Genomic DNA, 17,980 nt, shown 5'->3' with positions numbered 1-17,980 from the left:
GTTCAAATCAATTTTTTGTTTTGGGGTAATATTCTGCATTGTAGAAGGTTCAGCAACATTCCTATTTTCTAAACATTGGATGTCAGTAGCTCTCTCTTGTTTTGGCAGTGAAAAATATGTTCAGGTATCACCAAATATCTCCTGGATGTGAAAGGAATAGCACATCAGCTCAGTTGCTAAACATTGTTGTATAGTTTTATACAGCAGGGAAAAAAAAACACAGTTTTTAATGTATAAGAATTGATAGTTTTATGATTTAATCCAAATGTGCAGAATAAATTTCTTATAAAAGGGAATCATTTTTCAATAGAAATTAACCAGATAAAAGAGATGGAGAAGGGCACTCCAAGAGAGTTTGTACAAAAATCACAGAAGCCTGTGAGATATGGTGAGGCTGTATATCAATAAACATTTATCACATATAAATCAGTTCATAAGCAAAAACGATGGTTAATATAAAGGATTGACTATCACATGTGAAGTTAATATTTTAAACCATTTGATTTTTCATTCTGGGGTTGAAGAATAGGTTTCTGTGGAAGGTCAAAAAATATCATCTGCTGGGAAGTTAATTAATGGCTTGAAAAACGTGGCAGCTAAGTGTAAAGGGATCTAATCACAAACACACTTGTGACAGTGCATAAGTATATCATAAAGTAATGCAATACAGCAAAAGAATAATAAGAACGGAAATTGTGAAACTCTCTATGTAGCAGAAATTAGAGGAGGTGAGGTTAAAAGTGTGTGGTTTGAGTTTACAGCAATGAATGAAAAAAAAAAAAGCTAAACACACAAGCTGTGTGTTTAGAAAAGGAGTAGTTATCTTAAAGCCTTGAAATTCATAAGCCCTGGTAAATATACCTTGGTCATCTTGTAGCATAAAATCTGAATTATTAGTATTCCTTACAACTCCAACTTTAAATCAAGCCAAATCCCAGGATTTAAAAAGAGTCAAGGAATCCAGGGCTCTAATTCCATACTCTCTACAATCTCAGGAATATTTCCTCTTGAAAGTCTCCACTGATCTCATTCATGCACTGATCTCTGTCTCAAGTCCTCCAGTGAATACAGAGGACTCTTTTTGTTTTCTGAAATAGCTTATCACGTTTTAGGAAAGCTCCAGATGACAAATAGGTCTTCTTTATAATGAACCTTAAATTGCCTCTTTTTAAAAATTTTGAAGTCTCAAATATATGCTCCAATGATACAAATTAACCATGGGTCATGGCTGTTAATTGTCCAGGATCTGAAGCCACTCAACAGAATTTGAATTCTGGGTGGTCCTACTTAGCTTTGCCTGCCCTGCACTCAGTTATGAAATTTTACATTGTCTCAGTTTCTTTATTATAAAGAAGTATCATGGATAGAAACAAATTATGATGTGATGGTATTACATGATGTAGTCCATATAAGTATTTGGAAGGAATCATAAGGTGCACTGATTTGTCAATAAATGCCAGCTGTTAATCAATGCACATTTCTCTTTTTCTCACAAATATCTTGAGATATTTGATGAGTCCTTTATGTGAAAGAGCATTTCTACAGAATTACTTGATGGGTATCTTTTTTCCTGCATCTTTTCCAGTCTGAGCATGTGTAATTTCCTGACCTTTGAACAAACAGGTTTTCCATTCATCTATCAACACAGACATTCTCCAAAAATCTTTCTTTTTTCAAACTTGTTTTACAGCTTGTCACCAAGGGTAGCGTAAACTGATTCAAAATGCTTTGAAAAGCATGGGACACATCTCCCTAGTGACTGGACACTCAACTACTATTAGCTTGTACTGTTTTGTTTTTCTTTTTCATCCTGGAATTATATTGGATCACCTGCCATATACATTCTTTTTGAAACCAACCCTCCGGTTTCCCATAATCAGTGCAGAATCTCTATCCCCAAAGACTTACCAGGGCTCATCTGTGATAATACGCAGAGAAGCCATGAAGGAGAAAATGCTCTGACATTTCAGATAGTGAAGGGTGAATGTTTTATACTATAGGATGCACCTGGGGACTGGTTTTCACAAATCTCTGGTGCATGTTAAATTTCACTGGGGACAAGGATGGAAAAGGAAGCACACTATCATTCAGAACATACAAAATTTTTTCTCTAATAGATGGTTTAGCATCTAAAAATAATTCTCAAACTTTGGTTTCATTTTAGGACTCGGAACCAAAATGAGCCTCTTTTTAAAAATTTCTAAGAGAAGACAGTGCCAAAGACCAGAAAAAAAAAATCAATGACACTTAGTTACAAAAATAATGGGACAATAAAGGTAAATAAAAACAACTTGAGATATTCAGACTAGTCAGAATAGACATACTGACAGAGAAATAAAATAATATGTTTTTAATCTAATTCTATATTTCTTATTTAAGGTCACTGCCTTTTTGTTTAGGGTCCTAATAGGTGCTGACTTTGGAACATTCACCTCAGAGCCTCAGCTACAGTCAATTTCTGAGCTTCTCCCTTGTAAGAGCTGATTACACAAATCTTTCCAGTATCCAAATTATCTCTCTCCAAGTTGTTCCAGTCATATTCAGAATTATTATGAGAGGATTGTATATATTTTCACAAATTGATATCAACTTCCCAACCTGAAACTGTTATTTAGGACAGGTATTTCCTAGGTTGAAAGAAGACTTTGTGCCTTCCAATAGGATTTTAGGCTTTAATATTATGAAAGGAATAAACTTTGATTCACTGATGAGTACAAGAAAGAGGCTAACAACCCTGGATTACCTGATGACCTTACTTGAAGTCACACTGGTTTTGTCCTGTGTCATTGGGTCAGGCCCCATTCAGTAGTCCTGTTCCTTTTGAATTAAGACTTTCTGACCACATCCTCATATCAAACTGCCATAAATTTATCTTCCTCCTAGAGAAAGCAATGGTATAGGATTGAGGGCAGTTATATGAAGGAATGCAGCTCAGCCAGGATCAGGGTGTGTGCACATCTTTGCATCTGGGCACTCAGTGATTCATATCAGCAGATTGAAATCAGCCATAGCTGAGGATTTGTTCCAGAAAAAATAAAACACACACAAAAAAAATAAAACAAAACCAGTGCACATCATCAAATAAAAAGAAATAAATTTAATTGAAATCTGAGAAATATAAATGTAAAGGGTCTAGACATGCTTATACTTTCTATGGAATTTTTTGAATAAAGATGGACATCCTTACCATGCAGAGAGAGAAGGGGACTATGGATAAGATTTATGGCCAGAGATCTGCTTCCTGGTACAAGAGTAGACTCAGTTACCTCATGCAATAAAATATCATTCAAGTATGAAAGTAAATGAAGTTCTTATTTATGCTGCAACCCAAATGAATTTTGAGGAAATTATTCTAAGTCAAAGAAACCAGACTCAAAGGACAAATATTGTTTCATTTCACTTACATAAGATGTCCAGAGATGAGAAATCACAGACACAGAAATTCAATTAATGTGTGCCATGAAATGGGGTTGAAGAATGGGGAGTGGCTGCTAAGGGGGATGGAGTATCTTTATTCGGATGATGAAAACGTACTGGAATTTGATAGTAGTGATGATTGCATGGGTTTTTGGATATGTCAAAAACCAGAGATTAATACTCTCTAAAGAGTGTGCTATATGGTATGCAAATTATATCTCAGTAAACAAAAAAACTTACTTAGTATGGTATACACAGACCATACAGGAAGAAATATTAGATATATGCTTTTAAATTTAGGATATATCAAATAAATGTGGTAACGCAATTTTGTGACTGACAATGCAGCTTAACTCAGGTGTAATTGTTAAATATTCATTCTGCAGAGAAAGTTTATATGGGAATTCTGACTTTTTATTCAATTTTCTGTCAACCCTAAACTCTCTAAAAAGAAAAGGATATTAGTTGAAACTAATTTAATAGTAGAAACAAATTTTTATTCCACAAATAGGAAAAGATTAAATGATTTAAGTTATTTCAGTTTGGAACAACTCTTCCTCCATATGTCTTCATTAGGAAACCATTTAAATTATTCTATTGTGAGAATAAATGCTCATTATGAAAAGTTTGGTAGAATTTTTGTGCGTTTATTGTCTAAATCCTTCATGCAATATACATTTATTCATATTTAAAATGTAACATGTATGTGTAGGTCAGGAGAATACAAATAGATGACACATGTGACCTATATGAAAAAAGAAGTTACACACAGAAAAAAGGAAGAGGTGCTGTGATGCATGCTATGAGTGCTATTAGGAGACGTAGAGAAAAAAAATAAGGAAAATGGCTAAATTTCTTAGAGGAAACATTTAACTAAATTCTAAATATCGGATAGAGGTCAGCCAGGCAAAAAATACATGCTTGCATACAAAATATTAGGAATAAGATACAGATGAATCAAGTACTTTATGTTTCAATGAAAACTGCCAGCAAATGAAAGACGAAAAACATAGTATTTTATTTTTTATAAGATCATATGTAAGACTAAAAAAAAGAATAGCTAGTGACTAATGGAGAGAAGATAAATTATTTGAGGATACTTTAGAGATAAATACTAAGATCAGATGATTGGTTACATATACAATGTGGAATTGTGGCCAACATCAAAAGCAAATGATGCTTCTGGATTGGTTGACTGAATGAATAATGGCAGCCGTGTCTAAACTGAGATATTTAAAGAACAGTGCTTGATACAAACACATCTTACATTGATGTATAGAATTTGTCAAAATTATTATAAGAAGCTTCCTTATACAATTTACCCAGATTTACATATTTTTTTACATTATGCTCACTTTTGCTTTACCTCTGAACAATTCCATAGATGCATGGATAGATACACAATATATAATTGTTATGAAGTGTTTATGAGTAAATTCAAGACATAGTGTTCCTTTGTGCCTAAACATTTAAATATGCTTCCCTAGGAAAAGGATAGTCTCCTGTCTAACTGTAGTATTATAGCCAGTATCAGGACATTTAGCACTGAAGTGATATTATAACCTAAGCGTTGGTCCATATCCGAGGTTAAACATAGTGCAAAGACCTATGTGTATATTTTTCTTGCCTAAAATTCAATTCAGGATTATACAATGCACTTTATATTCATATCTCTTTAGACTCCTTCAACCTATACCAACTCCTCAGACTTTTTGCCTTTGTCCTTTGTTTTGTTTCATTTTTGACGATTCACTTACTTAATATTTTAAACTTTATATTAAAGTCTAATATAAGTACAGAAATGATACTTTGTACAGCTTAAGTGATTTTTTGCAAAGGAGACATAAATGTGTAACAACACAACTGAGGTTTATAACATTATTCGCACCAAGAAGCTCCTTCCTGAATTGGTCATTACATCACCATTTCTGAAAGAAAAGGAAAGAACCTATGTTCACTAGTTTACTCTTTTATGTTTCTTAATTTCTTTACCCAGATACAGTACATGAATCTACATCACATAGCTGTCATGCCAGATTATGAAAACCGGTTTTTGACTGAAAATTAAAAACAACAAAAATAAAAATTAAATAGAAAACTAAAGAATTTTAAAAACATGGATTTTTGTAGTTTTATTTTGTTTTGAAATTTTGTTACTATGCACAAAGAAAAATGCACGATTCACTACCCATAGTAAATTTTATGAGCAGAATATTTTTTACCATATGCATAAGTATGTGCTTAGTCTTTGCACCATAGACAAGTAGATGGAGAAATGGAGGGAACACCAAGTAAATGCTAGAAATGAGGATGTAATGTAAGGTGAGATGTGAGAACCAAACCTATGTCAAAGAAGGAGAAGAAGGCAGGGAGGTAGAGTTGGAGGAAGACACCAATATGAGTGATACAAGTATTGAATGCTTTCAACCTTGCCTCCTTCTGGGTCAAAAGAAAAAGCTGTGATAAATAACTATCCATAGGACGATGTAATGTATGTGAGGCCAAACCCTGCAGCAGTGCAGTTCAGTCCAGTTGCTCAGTTGTGTCCGACTCTTTGCGACCCCAGGAACCGCAGCACGCCAGGCCTCCCTGTCCATCACCAACTCCCGGAGTTTACCGAAACTCATGTCCATTGAGTCGGTGATGCCATCCAACCGTCTCATCCTGTGTCGTCTCCTACTCCTGCCTTCAATCTTTCCCAACATCAGGGTCTTTTCCAAGGAGTCAGCTCTTCACATCATGTGGCCAAACTATTGGAGTTTCAGCTTCAACATCAGTCCTTCCAGTGAACACCCAGGACTGATTTCTTTCAGGATGGACTGGTTGGATCTCCTTGCAGTCCAGGGGACTCTCAAGAGTCTTCTCCAACACCACAGTTCAAAAGCCTCAATTCTTCGGTGCTCAGCTTTCTTTATAGTCCAACTCTCACATCCATACATGACCACTGGAAAAACCAGAGCCTCGACTAGATGGACCTTTGTTGGTAAAGTAATGTCTCTGTTTTTTAATATGCTGTCTATGTTGGTCATAACTTTCCTTTCAAGGAGTAAGCGTCTTTTAATTTCATGGCTGCAATCACCATCTGCAGTGATTTTGGAGTCCAGAAAAATAAAGTTAGCCACTGTTTCCACTGTTTCCCCATCTATTTCCCATGAAGTGATGGGACCAGGTGCCATGGTCTTAGTTTTCTGAATGTTGAGCTTTAAGCCAACTTTTTCACTCTCCTCTTTCATTTTCATCAAGAGGCTTTTTAGTTCTTCGCTTTCTGCCATAAGGGTGGTTTCATCTGCATATCTGAGGTTATTGATATTTCTCCTGGCAATCTTGATTCCAGCTTGTGCTTCCTCCAGCCCAGTGTTTCTCATGAAGTACTCTGCATATAAGTTAAATAAGCAGGGTGACAACATACAGCCTTGACGTATTCCTTTCTTTATTTGGAACCAGTCTTTTCTTCCATGTCCAGTTCTAACTATTGCTTCCTCACCTGCACACAGATTTCTCAAGAGGCAGGTCAGGTGGTCTGGTGTTCCTATCTCTTTCAGAATTTTCCACAGTTTATTGTGATCCACACAGTCAAAAACCTTGGCATGGTCAATAAATCAGAAATAGATGTTTTCCTGAAACTCTCTTGCAACAGTGAAAGCCACAAACAAACCATAGATTCTGTTGACCCAGACATTTCCTGCAATCAGTTTCACAATGGCCATGTGCTCATTTTAGGAGTGGGATATGAGTCTTGGATGATAAAATTATAACTAGAACTTTATCAGTATTAGGTGCCAGAGTCTTTCCAGGTGACACTAGTGGTAAAGATCCTGCCTGCCCATGCAGGAGATGTAAGAGAAGCGGGTTCAGTCCCTGGGTTGGCAAGATCCCCTGGAGGAGGAAATGGCAACCCACTTCAGTATTCTTGCCTGGAGAATCCCATGGACAGAGGAGCCTAGCAGCCTGCAGTCCTTAGCGTCTCAGAGATGGACACAACTGAAGCGGCTTAGAGCACATGCAGACACAGGAATGGTGGCCCTGAGTAGTACCACAGCCTTGGTTTTGGGTAACTAAGTGGTGGGTGAAGATGGCACTGTGTCTCAGTGGATGGCGACTTAGTGGTCCAGGGCCACGGCAAGCAGACGCCCACCTCTATTCACTGTAATGTGTGAATAAGCCACTTTTGAGGCAATCAGGAATCAAAATAAATCTGTTACGTGAAACCAGAAGATTCCAAGCATCTTGAGCACAATGCTGGTCTGAAGGGCAATATCTGTGACTCTTAGCATGCCTAGGAAAATATACATGGCCTCATGGAAACTGTTCTGATTTGATAATGATAAACAGCAGGAAATTTCTAATCATAGGAATGAGATACATGACACAGAATGGAGTCCCAATCCGACACTGCACAGACTCTAGGCCTGGGATCCCTTTTAGGGCCAACACAGAAGGCATGAAGACTGTGGTGCTGGGAATGGACATAATCTCCTTGGGTCTTCTGCTGCAAACAAACGTTTCTCAGTTTAAGCTACTACTTCCTTTTCGACCTTTACTTTTCACCCTAAGTCAACTTATTAAGTCTTTCTGATTTTATGGAAATCTGAGATCATATCATCCATCTCATTTACATATCTAAAGTATGAAAGAAAGACCCAAAGATATACATCACAGTTTTTAAGAAAGATATCCCATAAGTAGAAATCCACAGTTCCTGTACCACAGTAAAATCTTCTATGCAATACTTTAAAACCAGCAAAATAACTAGGGTGGGAAATAAACTGCTGACTTGACTGTTTTAATTTCATACCTTAGGACCAAAAAATAGACATCAATTTTTCTTGAAAATTTTATTTTAATCAAAGTTTGATGAATTTCTCCACATTCTACTTAATTGCTTTGCTACTGTTTTTTGTCAGTTGTCTCTGAATCAGGAAGAGTTGGTTTGGACCAGCAAATCCTCAGACTCTGACCAATATGTGAGAGTGAAAAGTTTCCTATGAAAGAGAAGATAGAGAAGTACTTGTGAACCAAAGCTTAAGATTTTATATATATATATATATATATATATATATATATATATCTCCATCAATCTATCTACTCTCTGTCCCTATGTAAGACAGAATATTCTTCAGGAGAATGTGAAGGAAGGGTTTAAGAAAAGGTCATTGAAATCCATAAAGATTTAGTGAATTTGGGCTAAAGTTCATTGCTACAGTTTACATTTCTAGTAAACCTATACTTTTGCCTATAATTCTAAAAGCTTAAATCCTTAACGTTTTTGCCCTTACATTAGATTAAGATATTCTTTAATAACTGTAATGTATATTATGGATACCTAGAGGGAACAATCTCCAAGGAAGCAAGAGAAGCATCAGGAGTCATGCATAGCAGTAAGAAGACTCATTCTTAATGACTCAAGGATATAGGAACATGCGTAAATGTGTATCTTGACTGGAATAGAGCCTTGTTTTGTGGCTTTAAACTGTTCAAAGTTACCAATACCATAAGATCTGGATAATTTAAGCTCATCAGTTCTTAATGAAATAAATAATCTGAAATACTTGCGTCATTCTTGTGAACCCACACATAAGGAATTAATAGAACATGAAGAAATGCAAGGATTTGTTCCTTAAAAGGAGTTAAACATAGAATAGAAGTAGAAGACTGAGGGTTGACATTGGGACATTAGAGATAATTGAGCAGAGACTACCAAGAAATTGAGGAATTTTTGATCATTTTTCAATTCACTGAGAACTAATTTTTATGAAAACATGGATCATGAATTGTATTGATTTTTTTTTCCTGATCAAAAGCATTACTTGTTAAATGTTATACAATTTCAAACAAATAATCCTCAAAACTATACATTGGAGAATTGTCTATAGTTCTGAGACAATAACGTTAGTCTATTTCTTTCTTTCATAGACTCTCCAATAAAGTTGTTTTATGTCAGTATATCATGAGAAGCTAATCCTACAGTTATAGGCAATGAATCAGGCAGTAATGCAGGAAGCAATTGTGGTTCGTGCTGTTAAAATTCAAGGAAAAGAATGAAGAGGTAATTTTAATGTAGGATTTGAACATGATCTGACAAGTACGGAGAGAGGAATAGCAGGTGGGAAGTATGTATATATATATAGTGAATATAAGGATGATGGGATGGGGTGGTTATTATTGAAAAAACTGGCAATGAAAAACTATGAAGATAAATTTGGGAGTAGTGAGACTTACTTTCCAACTGTTGGGAGTTGGTTCTGCTCTAACTAGATGCATGAAGAGTACTGTCATCTTCATACCATATCACCCATGGCTTGGAACTCCTCAGCTTGTCTTATTCCTTGGCATAATGTGTCCTAAATACCTCTTCCTTTTACCTGCACCTTTGTAACTGCACAGAGTCTACATCAGGAACTTTAATTATGTGGTGCTGGGCCATCTGCCATGGGTGCCCATCTCTGAGATAACCTTTTATGCTTTTCTCCTTTATCTGCAATACTGACATCCCTCATCTTTTGTAGGTCTGTCTGAGATAATGCTTTTGCATTTATTCTCCAGTAAAACTCACAACAAGATCTGTGTTATTCTGGGGTATAGCATCAATTTATTCAGCTTGAATTGAAACAAAAAGCAGCTAGGTTCTGATTTTAATGTTTTCTAATGGAATTGTGAAGAAGGAGGAGTTATAAACACAAAACGAGGCATTTGCTACCCACTAGCTAATGACACAGGGGTTTTAATCACGCCTCCTTGGGTTATCTGCACCTAATATCCCTAAAAGCATTGCTACACCTTGCAGATAACTCCTTACCATTCTCTACCCCTACACCACACACAGGCTAAGTACAGAGATTTATTTTTTAATAGGCTAATTTTTTAAATTAATTCATTTATTTTAATTGGAGGCTAATTACTTTACAATATGGTGGTTTTTGCCATACATCAACATGAATCAGCCATGGGTATATACATGTGTCCCACTGTCCTGAACCCCCCTCCCACCTCCCTCCTCACCCTGTCCCTCCCAGAGCACCATAGGCTGAATTTCTTTTCTGTTGTTCTCATTGACAAATAAGTAGAGTCTATTTAAATGCAAATGTTCTATGCTAATGAATTCTATTTAAATAGAATTCTTTCTATGTGACCCTTCCTTTTAATGAGGCAATTCAAATATAACTTTTATGCTCCATTCACTATTGAAAGTGGCATATTGAACTCTCCTACTATTTGTGTGTGGCTGTGTATATCTCCCGTTAGTTATATCAATGCTTGCTTCACATATTTGGGGTTTCTAGTATTTATAATGTATTTTCATAGTGAATTCTCCCTTTTAATATTACATGATGTCTTTGCTTTTAAGTGACTTTCTTTCTTTTTTTTTTTGCCATGCTGTGCAGCTTACAAGATCTTAATTCTCCGCATGCATGCTTAGTTGCTCAGTCTTGTCTGACTCTTTGCTACCCGGTGGAATATAGTCTGTGGACTATAGACTAACCCCATGGACTTTAGACTGCAGGCTCTTCTGTCCTTGGAATTTTCCAAGCAAGAATACTGGAGCCGGGTTGCCATTTCCTCCTGTGCAGATCTTCCCAACCCAGAGATCAAACCCACATCTCCTGTGTCTTCTGCATTGGCTGGAGATTCTTTACCACTGAGCCACCTGGGAAGTGCTTAGTTGGGAACTAATCCCTGGGACGAAATCCCTGGCCAAAGGCAGTGAAAGTGCCAAGTCCTATCCACTGGACAGACAGAGAACTTCTGCTGACAATTTTAGCTAAAAGCTTATTTTGTCTGATAAAAGCATCCCCACTCCTGCCTTTTGTTTGCCACTGTCATGAAATTTCCTTTGTGCATTTACTTTCAGCCTCTATGTGTTCATAATTCTTAAATCCATTGACTCTCTTGTAGACAGTATATAGTTTGATTTAGTTTTTATTTAGTCATATATCTTTAACATATCTCTGATTATCCATTAACAAGTTTTGTATTCCTTCTCTCACTGTATTTTTGTTATGTTTTGGTTCATAATTTATATTTACAGAGCTTTTGAAAGACAAATATTTTATGGGTCAAATTTATTTCTGAGAAAAAATTTATTTCCGCATTATTCAACAAGATGTCCTTCCACAATTTCTTCTACCTCCATATCTTTAATAGCGTGCTCTGTTTGCTTTATCATAGTAAAAGAATTCCTTGGTTTATTTCTTTCTTGAACTGTGCATCTGTCCAAAATTAGAGACGAGATGTCCCTCCCTGTCTACTTGGTTCTTCTCAAAAACTCTTCTGAGTCCTCAGTGTTAAAGTCTTGACTGAAGACAATTTAAACATGATCTCTACCAGTGCAGCATCCTGGGAGAACATGAAGGTATATGGGCAGAGGAATAGCAAAGAGTAAAGAAAGATCTGAAGTATATTCTTGGAAGCCAGTTTCTCCCGTGACAGGTTTGATTTTAGCTCATAGTTTAAGATGATATATCCATTCATTCAAGGCATCATCTTTGTTTACATTGATAATATTGGATTAAACTCTCTATAATGCTGATTTTCTGTAAGATAACATTATATGTTATCTTAAAGCCTTCAGATTAATCGATCTGATTAATTGATCTTGAATACAATTGATAAAAAATAGGGAAATATTTAAATTGTTCATTGTACAATGCCATTTTTATTGACGTTTTAAGAAGTCTCAGGTATTATCATACAAGTGTAAATAAGACAAATTTACTGTCCTATAATACTTGCTGTAGATGTTTTTTAAACATTGGAATTTATTTGTCTATGTTTTTAATTCTACAACTTAAACCTTCAAATTTGGGTAAAACTCAAATTTGGGTTAATGTACTAAAATGCCTTTTGAAGGATGTGCTCTATTTAAGTCCTATGATAATTTTGCTTCCTAAAAAAAATTTCTCTGTGAATAGACCTAATTTATTTTTATAAATCTCTTTTGTGCTATCTTTCTTATACCACTAATTCCATGTTTACAAAATTTAGTTTGCATCATATAGGTTTTGTGTTGTTGTCATTGGTATTATTGATTTTACATTATTTTTATACCAGTATTTCAGAAAAAAGTAGACAAAAATAGATGTGATTAAAATTTTCAAAATATAGATTCACAAGGAAATATCAGAAAATGACTCATGGCCAGAATTACAGCTAAAAGTTGGATTAACAGTTTGAAGATACGACTGTTTGACATGATCCTTAGAAGTTATCTGGGATCAGCTGCTGCTTTCTACAATTTACTTATCTGTGCAGGTCTTAGTATTACTCGAGAGAAAGCTCTAGGTTGTAAGGGACAGGGCAAAAACAATAATGGAAACAATCGGAAATCACAATATAAGACTTTCTTCGAGTAGTAAACCAAAGTTCTTAAGTATTGGATGATTCATTAACTGTCTCCTTCCATTATGAGTATCTGAGATTTAAAACATTTTTTCAGATGTAGAAATGTGTAAAAAAAAAAAAAAAAAAAAAGAAATGTGTAAAAGACCTAGCTTTTAGCATATTGATGTTGCTAATTTGAACTAACCTAAATTTTCTTAGAAAGATGTTATCACCGACTCAATGGACATGCATTTGAGTAAACTCCGGGAGTTTGTAATGGATAGGGAAGCCTGGCCTGCTGCTGTCCATGGGGTCACAAAGAGTCGGACATGACTGAGCGACTGAACTGACTGATTCTTGGCTTTAAACTTCTCAGAGCTATCATTAGCATGAGATTTGAGTAATTTAGGCTCATTAATTTTTCGTGAAAAACAGAAAGTCTGAAACACTTGAGTCATTTTTTTCTGAGCTGAGGCTTAAGAAATTATTAGAAAATGAACTGGTGGAAAGATGTATTCCTTAAAAGAATTCAAATATAGAACTATACAGAGAAGAGAGAGAGCTGACCTTGGAATTTCAGAAATATTTAGGAAGACAAATTTACAGCAAGTTAAAAAAAGAGTAATCATTACTCAATTCATTGATTTTTTGTGAAAACTTTGGAGCTTATCCATTCTATGAAAGCTGTTATCTGATCAAAAGCATTTCCTATTGCATATTTTGCATTGCATACATTGCATATTTTGAAGCAAGAAATCCTCAAACCATACATGAGAGAGATATTTGCAATTCTGTGAAAATAAGGTTAGGTTTTTTTATTTTTATTTTTTAGACTCTCCGATAATATTGCTTCATATGAGTAAACTCATGATCAACTAACCCTGCACTGAATGTCAACAAACAGGGCAGTAACAGAGGAAGCAGCTGTGGTTCCTGTTGCTAAACCACAAAGGAAAGAATCAATAGGTCATTTTCATTCTGTAGCCTGTATCAGTTGACAGTTAGCTATGAGAGACTAATCACTAAAAGAGGCAGTTGGATATCCACTGGTTTGCTCCTCAATGACTAATTTTATGATCAATCCACCTACTGACTCTAGTAATAAGCGTTTTTCTTTCTAAAACATAATAAGAATTAAAATAGAAATCCTTTAAAAACAACCACACTTTCTGAGGTTTTAAGAGGTAGGAGCAATATTTGAGCTTGATCTGATAAGTACAGACAGTGGAATGTCAGGTGGAAAATACATAATTGAGTACAGGTTTGATGGACTTGAGTGATTATTATTGAAAAAATCTGGCAATGAAACACTATGGAAGTAAACTTGGGAATAGTGAGACTTACTTGCTAATTGTTGCATGCTGGTTCTGCTGTTACTAGATTATCAGAAAGGCATTGTCAGATCTTTATATTAACATCACTCAACTCTTATAACATACTGCCTCTTCTTGTTTGTGTTACGTGTTTTCAGTTCCTCTTCATTCTATTTGGACTCTCTGTAACAACACTCATTCAATGTCAGGAGCACAAATCCATTTTGTATGGGGTCATCTGCAATGGGGAAACATCTCTGGGACAGCCTTTCCTGCTTTCCTCTGGTCTCTATAACAGACATTCTCCATCTTTTGTAAGTCTGTCTTAGATCATATATCTGTGTTCATTTTCTAATAAAAGCAAGGGCAAAATCTGTATTATTTGGAGGCATAACATCAATTTATTTAGCTTGAATTGAATAAAAAAGCTGCTGCCCATCATTAATGAATGTGTGGAGGAGGATTTATAAACATAAAATGAGGGGTTTATTAACCATCAGTTAAACCACAAGGGACCCAGCAAATTATAGTTATGTCCTCTTGGGTTCATCCACACCTAGTATCCCTGAAATTATTATTACAATTTACAGACACATCCCTGCTCTTCTATTTTTCTCTTGCATAAAATGAATAAGAGATATTTATATATACCTGTGTTCTTTTTATATCTCAGTTGTTTTTCTGATCTCCTAATTTGCAAAAAAAAAAAAAAAAAAATTCCAAGCTCTACTTAAATATAGACATTTCTTTGCCAATGATTTCTCCTTGAATAAATAACTTGTGACACTTTCTTGCAATGAGGCATTTTGAGAGGAAAAATCTGTATCCATATGCTATTTTATTATGCACTTCTCATTTCCTGCAGTCTCACTCCTTTGATTTGTATTTTATTGAGACTATTTTTGTATATTCAATATTTGTTTTTTGTTTGTTTGTTTATTTCTTAGTGTGACCAATAGTGGTTGACATTTCTAAATCCTACTAGAGAGAGTTCTGACTAAATTGTACACATGAATAATTTTTTTCCATCCCTCACTTTACAATTTTCCCTCTTTTCCTCCTCTCTTCCTTCATAAAGAAGGTATTACGTGTGACAGATATATGAAGTTATCATTCCATGTGCTTTTAATTAAGAAAATATATTTTCAAATTTGGGGAAATAAGGAGACAAATTAGGATGTCTTTCATCATGAGCTCAAATAAATTCCAAGAAAGTTTTAGGCACATGATACCTTTCTCTTTGACATTTTACCCAGTTTTTAGATTTTCTTATATGTAACTACATTTTAGATATACTTAATGTAGCTTAGACATGTTGGCAGATTTAGGACAAACCTTTTCTGTGGGCTGAAGGAGGTTATTTCCAATGGATTTCAGGGTGACTAAGAGATATGATGAAAAGGAAATGATCCTAAATTTTCCTTTCAGAAATTCTCCTGTGGAGAATGAAAGCATTATATTGATTCATGTTGAATAGAATTGATTCAGAGGTCCAACTGACATCTATACATCTCTTCAGCCTACCTTTTATTTTCTGATTTATCATTTCGTTTTTCACCTGTTCCCTATTAATTGAGTATAAATTTTGATGTTCCCCCAAGTTCTTACCTGAGTCTTCACACTCAAATTATACAAATATGATGGCAATTTCACCTACTTAAAATAAATCAGTTACCTTCAATATATCATCTACTAGAACAATACTCCAACACAAATTTTTTTTTTTTTTTTTTCATTTTCTTCACTCTGTTCCCATTATAAAAGGCTGCTACTGCTGCTACTGCTAAGTCCCTTCAGTCGTGTCCGACTCTATGTGACCCCATAGAGGGCAGCCCACCAGGCTCCCCTGTCCCTGGGATTCTCCAGGCAAGAACACTGGAGTGGGTTGCCATTTCCTTCTTCAATGCATGAAAGTGAAAACTGAAAGTGAAAAGTGAAAGTGATGTCGCTCAGTCATGTCTGACTCTTTGTGACCCCATGGACTGCAGCCCACCAGACTCCTCCATCCATGGTATTTTCCAGGCAAGAGCACTGGAGTGGGGTGCCATTGCCTTCTCCGTTATAGAAGGCTAGCATATCTTATTCAGATTTCAGTTCATGTTAATATATTTGAAAAACTGTCCCCAGTTAATTTTGCTCCCGGAAGGATGAATTTACTTTTTCTTTATTTTAACATTTAGAAATACCTTCATACCTAAATTAATCCTTATGCTTGTTGGTTTTTTTTTTTTCTCTTTCTTTCTTTCCTTTTCCCTTCTCTTTTCCTTGTTCATCTATTTTAGAAAGGTTATTAAATATTGTTTAATGTTAATGTCATCATTTTTAATTTGTTTACCACAATTACAGATATGTATTCATTATGAAGCAAACATCAGTCTTGCAAACTAGGTCATTAGCAGAGTAAGACCTAAGAACTCTTTTCTGTCCATCTCTTATTTTAATAATATAAGTTACTGAATGACTTCTATCTCCAAAATCTGCTAAACTGCCAAGAAGCATACAGAATATGAGGTCAGTATTAATTGCTACATAAAAAATAAATTGATTCTCAAAAGCAATGTTGAGATAATACAATGGAGAATAGTCTTTTATACAAATAATATTTAAACAACAGGATAGCCATTTTTTAAAAAAAATAGCTTTGTTTTTAACAAATGATAATGAAATAACTGAAAATGGATCATAAAGCTAAACATAAGAACACTTTTGTTATCATATTAGCCAAATATTTCCTAGAAAGGACCAAAAAGCATAATCTAAGAGTATAAAGAGATAAATTAGGCTTCATGAAAATAAAAAAATATCTGTTAACAAACTATTAGATTAAGTTAAAACCAACTACTTGGAGGAAATATTTGCAAAATAGTAGCCAGTCAATTTTTTTATTAGGAAATGCAAAAACATTCACAACAATTAGAAAACTCATTAAAAATAAGTCTTTTTAGTAACTCTTAAAATTTTTGCCCTTCATGAGATGATAGCAGCAGCACAGAAGACAGTAGTGTGTAAAGTTATAATCATTATCAGATAGAAAACTAGGTAAAATACATACAGACTCAGAAATATTAATACATTAAGAAATATTTGGCAATATTTCTAAAAATATGTTACAGAGATTTTTATGTTACTTCACCTAAACACACAAAAAGATACATATAGCACATAAAGCACACGTAAAGAATCACAGCATCTTTTAGGATACAAATTAAAATTATGATCAGATATAATTACTCATCAACTACTATAAATGCAGATTTAAAGATTGACATTGTCAATCACTGGTGATAATGAGGAACATCCAAAACTCTCATACACTGCTGATGAGGGTGTAAAATTGTAAGGCCATCTGGTACACTGGGAAGACCCTGAGGGATCGGGTAGAGAGGGAGGTGGGAGGGGGGATCGGGATGGGGAATACATGTAAATCCATGGCTGATTCATGTCAATGTATGACAAAAACCACTACAATATTGTAAAGTAATTAGCCTCCAACTAATAAAAATAAATGAAAAAAAAATTGTATGGCCATTAGTGAGGGCTGTTTGAAATTTGTTTTAAAAGTTAACCTTACACATAGCAAATACCCCAGCATTCCCATTCCTAGTATTTCTGCAAGAATAGGAATGTTAGCATATGCTAGAAATTTACTCAAATAATCATATCATTATTATTCTTAATAGCCTAAAATTTTACATATGTAGTTTTGTTTAAAAACACATTAACATAAGAATTGGCTGGAACAGCAACATTTCTGCCTATTTTGTACAGGAGAAACTCTCTTCCATTGCTCAGTCTTCACTGGTCTCTACTGTTCCATATTTAGTCTCTTTTGTTTCTATAATATTTCTACCCTAATAAGTATTTTAATTATTTCAGATTTGGATGAAAAGCATAATTTTGGCATCATGTTCTCTCTGTGCCAGGTATAGCAT

General features: G+C 34.9%; 1 pseudogene; it reads right to left on the bottom strand.

Moving 5' to 3' along the window:
• Positions 1-5,444: 5,444 nt before the first annotated feature.
• LOC133056263 (olfactory receptor 52A1-like) lies at positions 5,445-7,887 on the bottom strand (annotated as a pseudogene).
• Between the last annotated feature and the right edge of the window lie 10,093 nt (positions 7,888-17,980).

Source organism: Dama dama, chromosome 1 (assembly GCF_033118175.1).
Source record: "Dama dama isolate Ldn47 chromosome 1, ASM3311817v1, whole genome shotgun sequence".
Classification (NCBI taxonomy): domain Eukaryota; kingdom Metazoa; phylum Chordata; class Mammalia; order Artiodactyla; family Cervidae; genus Dama; species Dama dama.
Note: the sequence above shows the minus strand (reverse complement) of the source record. Positions and strands in the feature narration are given on the sequence as shown.